Source organism: Taeniopygia guttata, chromosome 1A (genome assembly GCF_048771995.1).
Source record: "Taeniopygia guttata chromosome 1A, bTaeGut7.mat, whole genome shotgun sequence".
Taxonomy (NCBI): domain Eukaryota; kingdom Metazoa; phylum Chordata; class Aves; order Passeriformes; family Estrildidae; genus Taeniopygia; species Taeniopygia guttata.
In genome coordinates this window covers 62,102,663-62,108,487 of record NC_133025.1, presented here as the reverse complement: position 1 = coordinate 62,108,487, position 5,825 = coordinate 62,102,663, and positions in this window count along the sequence as shown.

Here is a 5,825-nt window from a genome sequence, read left to right as displayed (position 1 = left end):
AATCCAGTGCAAGATGAAATGGTTTAAATTTCAATCTGTCCAAGTGCTACATGAAGACTTTAAAATCTCTCAAGATTGCTTAAAGATTGCTTGGAGCTAATTCGTTGAGAGTTATGTGCCTTTGAGAATCTGAAAGTACCTTGACCTTATTTAAGACCCTATGTTCTGAACTGACACTTGCACTTAAAGCCATTTTGGTCTTCACTAGATGGAATTCAAACAGAAAATAACAAAGCAAGCTGCCAAGGATGCCTTCAAAGTAAAAGTAAGGATACATTCAAAGACAGTTTATTTCTTGTTTGTTTTCCTCTAACTGATAAAAAATTATAATGTTTTACCAGTTCAGCTACTATTTTTTCTTGGTGTATTACTGTCCAATCAGAAGTTTCTTTGAAGAAGCAACAGTTCACCTGAGAAAAATCTGTTTCATTTTCAGGAAGAATGGGACAAAGAACTGCTCTGCTTTTGAAACCTTCTCCTTTTGTTAGTGAAGGTGACAGCACCAGAATGTATTTATATGCTAAATCTTTCTTAAATTATTAGACTTTTTAAAAAAACCCTTTTAAGGTTTTTTTTATATGGGCATACCTATGTCTTGCAGCACATTTGGGGGTAGTAATTAAAAAAAAAAGAGGTTTTTTTTTTTCCAAGGGAGAGAATTAAATCTGCATTGTCTGACTTTTATTAGCATAGTACTCTATATCTGGCATCACCTTTTCAGTGATAAGACTTCATACCTTTGTCTCACTGTGTGGAGCAGCTTGGCATGTGATTTTGTCTTGCTTTAGAGAATCAGAGCTTGCTGGTGCTTCATTTGTACCCTGAGAGCTCTGGAAATCTTTTCCTCCCTTCTAGCTCAAGGTTGCTCTAAGTGCATTGCTGATTTTATTCTGTTCTATTCAAAGAAATCAAGAGGAAAACTTTGCAAAGATTTCTTGGTGACTCTCATCCAAAGTTTATGCCCTGTTGTGCGCTGAGTGGGTAGATTCAAGTTTTTTCCTTTCTAAATTGAACTGAATCACACCTGGCTGAGGTTATTCCACAAAGCTGAACCAGCATGTTGCTTGTGTGGAATATTGACTCCAACAAGTTAAATGCTCTGGTGATCATTCCCAAACTTGATCATCCTCAAACTTGAAGGGTTCAAATTTAATTTGAAATTGCTGAATAGGATTTGTGTGATACTATCCCTTCCTGGGGATTAGGAGGAGACAACAAAGCAGGTGTACTTGCACAGTAGTTCTGCAAGGAGGTTAATTAATCTTTCTGGTTGATACATTCCAAAACTACAGAAAGACTAGATAGGATTGACTTCCAGAGTACCAGTAAACAAGGCTGTCTCTTCTGATTTCCACCCTTATTTTCAGCATTTTTTTCCTTATCAGAATTAGGTACTATTAGATAGAGTCTCTGGGGTGGAGAAGGGAAACAGATTTGTGAGGCATCATCATCATCTACTGTGCTTTGTCATGCCAGGAGGGAAGTAGGAAAAAGGACTGATAAGAAATTTATGTCTTGTATTTTATTACTCATCCCAAGTCTTCAATTATTAGTCCTATGCTAATGAAGTCTTTTTGGATTGTCAGACAGATTTTATGATAAACTCCTTAACAAGACAATAAAACTGGGAGGATGTCAATTGGGTGATAATCAATAGATGACAGGCAGATATCAGGCCCTGCTCCAGGCTCTGGGTACTTTGTTGTTTCAGGGAAGATGCTGCCAAAACAATAATAATTACACTGTGTGACAAGAGATGGGATAAAGGAATAGCAGCCTAATAGTAACATTAATTTAAACTGAATATGTGGAAATCCTTTCTCCTACACAAATCATTATGAAGTGGTTGATCCTGGCAATTTGAGTTTTTCCTTGACATGGGCATTAGGCAGGGAAGATCTGAAATGCCCCGAATAGAACCTTAAACTCCTAAATCTCCAAAAAGCCAGGGATATCAGCCCGTGTTACATTAACCATTTAATTATAACTTCATGGATGCAAAGCTGATTGGAACGCTCCTTTACTGTCTCAGAGGCAACTGGAGCAGGATTTACTTAATTTATGTGTAGACATCAACTGCAAAGACATTGACATAATTCTGAGCAAGATGACTCCCATGATAGCCAGAAACAAGGAGCAGGAGTTGCCTGGTGTAGGGAGCTGTCCCCATTCTGATGGAGATGTGGTGCATCCTGGAAGTCTCTGGTTCTGTTCTGTACCTCTGGAGGTTAGGATGGCCACATCACATGCCTGAAGTTCAGAGAGATGACCCCCTCTGTGATTAAACACATCATAGATGCCAATGAGAGTAAGAACTTGTTTGGAGGGAGTCTGTTTGTGTGGCAGATCCAATGGCACAACGATGTTTTGCTTAATAATACAAAGCTGGAACATTGCTTTGTAAAATTCAGCTTATTCAAAGTATAACTTGGACATAGAAAAGGGAGAGCACAATTTGTCCATAGAATGGACATTTAAAATCATCTAATTCCAGCCCCCTGCCATGGGTAGGGACACCTTCCACTATCCCAGGTTGCTCAGAGCCTCATCCAGCCTGGCCTGGAACACTGCCAGGGATGGGGCAGCCACAGCTTCTCTGGGAAACCTGTGCCAGGGCCTCAGCACCCTCACAGGGAACAATTTCTTCCTGATATCCAATCTAAACCTGCTCTCTGTCAGTCTGAAGCCATTCCCTTGTGTCCTGTCACTCCAGGCCTGTGTAAAAAGTCCCTCTCCATCCTTCTTGCAGGCCATCTGTTACCTTTCACTGCCAATCCATGAAGATCCCAACATGATTTTTCTACATGATTTTCCATTGTGCTCCATCACCCTGGCTTGGTGAGAAACACACAGTCTTGTGGACAGGATATTGTCTGTGAAAATTAGGACTGAGCCCTATTCTTGATTTAACCACCTAACAATGCATGAGTTTTTGGGTTTTTTGGGGTTTTTTTAGGCAAAATTCCTGAATGTCACAGAATTCCCTCCCATCTTAGTTCAGGGAAGTTTCTGGACTTATGTGAGGTAAAAAACAGGCTGGAGGAGACAGGGTGAGCAGGCTGTGCTAGGAGCATTTCCCTCTCACATAGCAGAGGGGGACATTAAAAATGCCTTCTGCAAATTTCTGCCCCTGCTAAAACCTCTCCTGAGGACTGTGCTGGGCTGCAAAGCACCTCAGCAACTCCTTCCCTACACCTTGTGTCAAGCCTGGCTTGCACTGGCAAACTCAAACCAAAAAAGGATGACCACTGATTTCAAAGAACCTCCCGGAGGCTGGGAGTCCCTGGCTTGAGAATCACCTCAATAACAGGAAATAAGGGTTGGGGGAAATAAAGAAAAACAAAAACCCCAAAAAAACCCAACAAAAAAACAACAACAACAACAAAAAAGCAACCTATGAGAAGCAGTTGCCACAGGTTCTTGCATATTAAAGCAGGTTAGTGTTCCAGGGTTGTACTGCTGGGAGGGTTTGACAGGTTTACACTGAATGACACCACTTAGAAGTGTTAACTTCTTTTAGCTTAGCCTTATGCAGCCTTTTCACTGCAGACTATAATGCTGGCTACAGCCTTCATCATTCATTCTTAAAATGTGAGCTTAATGTGTAGCTACATTGGAGATTAAGGGAAACAGATGGAGCAAGGAACATAGTGAATCACAGGGAATCTGTTCAAGAATTTTTCTCACTAAGAGGTTTTTTCCTTTCTGAGCCTGCCTTAAGCATCAGAGCAAGCTCAAATCATCATCTAAATGCCAGTTCTACTGCATTGATTCAAATCTTGGGATTCAAATCTTCCAGCTAAATGTTGGGTTTGTCTGTTTGGGTTGGGACCCACCAAGAAGAAGCAGCAAATTCTTTCTCATTGGTTTTAAGTTGGATCTTTGTTCCTAGAATCTCCTGAAAGTCCCAGCCTTGATTTCCCTGGTGACCTGCAGTATTGTGCTTTGTAAACCTCACATGCAGGCCTGCTTATGTCACTCCCAATTCCTAACAGAAGCCATACCTCATATCTAAATTTACTGTAATTCCAGACTACCCATCAACCTTCTGGCCAACTGCCCCAGGCAGGGGATGGCTCTGTGGTTACATAAACAGGGTTGTTGGAAGCACCAAGGGAGGTCAAACTGGCACAATCCCCACAGTCAGAAAGCTCAGGCAGGATTTCCATTGCTCTTCAGTCAGATAGGATGGAGGAAGAATGTCTCTGATGATCTCAGCTGGGAGCTGATAACCTTCCAGAGCGGGATAAATAATAAATGGCTTCAGTGATGGTTGTCTCTGAAATGTGCTAATAATTTTGGTAGAGTGGGCTGGATGGCATGGGTTTATATCTGTGCCCGCCAGATGATCTAGAGTTTGTCACTGGTGTGTAAGAGAACAGAAAATGAGGGCCTGTTGTGAATCCAGTGGTTATTCCCTGGAGGACATGATCAAGGGAAGCATCACCCCCTCTTGATGTTCTCAAAACTGGATGGCTTTCAGGGAGTAGAAGCTTTAGCTCAGTATCTCTCATTGTGTTTAATGAAGAAGCCAATGGATGCAATTGGAGTCTGTGGAACTCAAAGGTATGGCACCAAGAGATCAAATGGCTCCTTTGTGCTTACATCTTTCAGAAAATCTGTTGCCTGTATTTTCTGTTAAGAGTGTGGAGCAAAACATTTCTAATCAGCTTCTGAACTGGTGAAAAAAAAAAGTGATAGTTTCATAATTTCTCTTTGGTTTTTTTTGGTTTTTTTTTTGTTTTTTCTTTCTATCATTATCCATTCTGAGAAAAAAAGTGTTTTGGCTTGATTTGCTGTCAGCTGGTTTTCAAGTGGTTTTGGTTGGGGGTTTTTTTTGTTTGTTTTTGTTTTTTTGGGGTTTTTTTTTGGGTTTTGTTTTTTTCTTTCCCATGGCTCATATTGCAGTAATCTGTACCCTTGGAACAAGACGATCAGAGCTTAGAATCTGCCCTTACTGAACTAATCCTCTTGGCTCTGATGTGTGGCGAAGTGGCAGCTCTGAAAGACTTTGGTACCTTCTACCCTCGCCTGCTGGGTGGGATGTGGTGAGGAACTGTGCTGTTTGGCGTGGAGTGAGAGCAGAATATTCCCTGCTGTTCCCTCTGCAGGAGGGAAGGACTTTGCACCACCCCTTCAGCTGGAACACCCTGCTCCTCTTGGCTTTACCTCCACCCAGGCTGGGGACGGGGGACAGGCAACACGTCAGCCTTCCCATCCACTTTCAATTCCACCTACATTTTCTTTGGAGGTACACTCAACCAATTTTAGGCCAGGAGATAAAAAATCTAAGGCCTTTTTTCTTCCTCTGTAGCAAGGAAAGGAAACCCAGCTTCTATTAAGAGGGGACAGAAATCTGTGTTGGTGTCAAGGCTCCCACTTAGCTGACACAGGTAGTTTGTTCTTCCAAAAGGCTCCATCTGGGCTGCCTCCTGAGGCGAGAAAGGAAGAATTAACACAGTGCCAGGTCAGAGCTGGAATCCTGTTTCTTTCTGCAGAAGACCATAGGTTTGCAGAGTCAAGGGTCAGGAACAGACTGAGGGAGGTGCAGGAAACCTCCTTCCAATTCTTTGCAAGGGGTTGTCATCCTGTCCGTGTGCTGCGCTGAGGTGGGGGCACAGTGGGGAACGGCAGCTCCTGGGCTAGGCAGACAATCCCCCATGAGATCCTGCAGCAGGCTGTGTGTCTGCCTCTGCTTCTGTGAGGTCTTGACTCTTGCAGCCATAGAATCATAGAATCCACAGAGAATGGGGCTTTTCTTCCCCTTTCTGCCTGGTGGGTTTTGGTGATAGTGTTTCTGGATCACTTGACATATCTCTGCCACC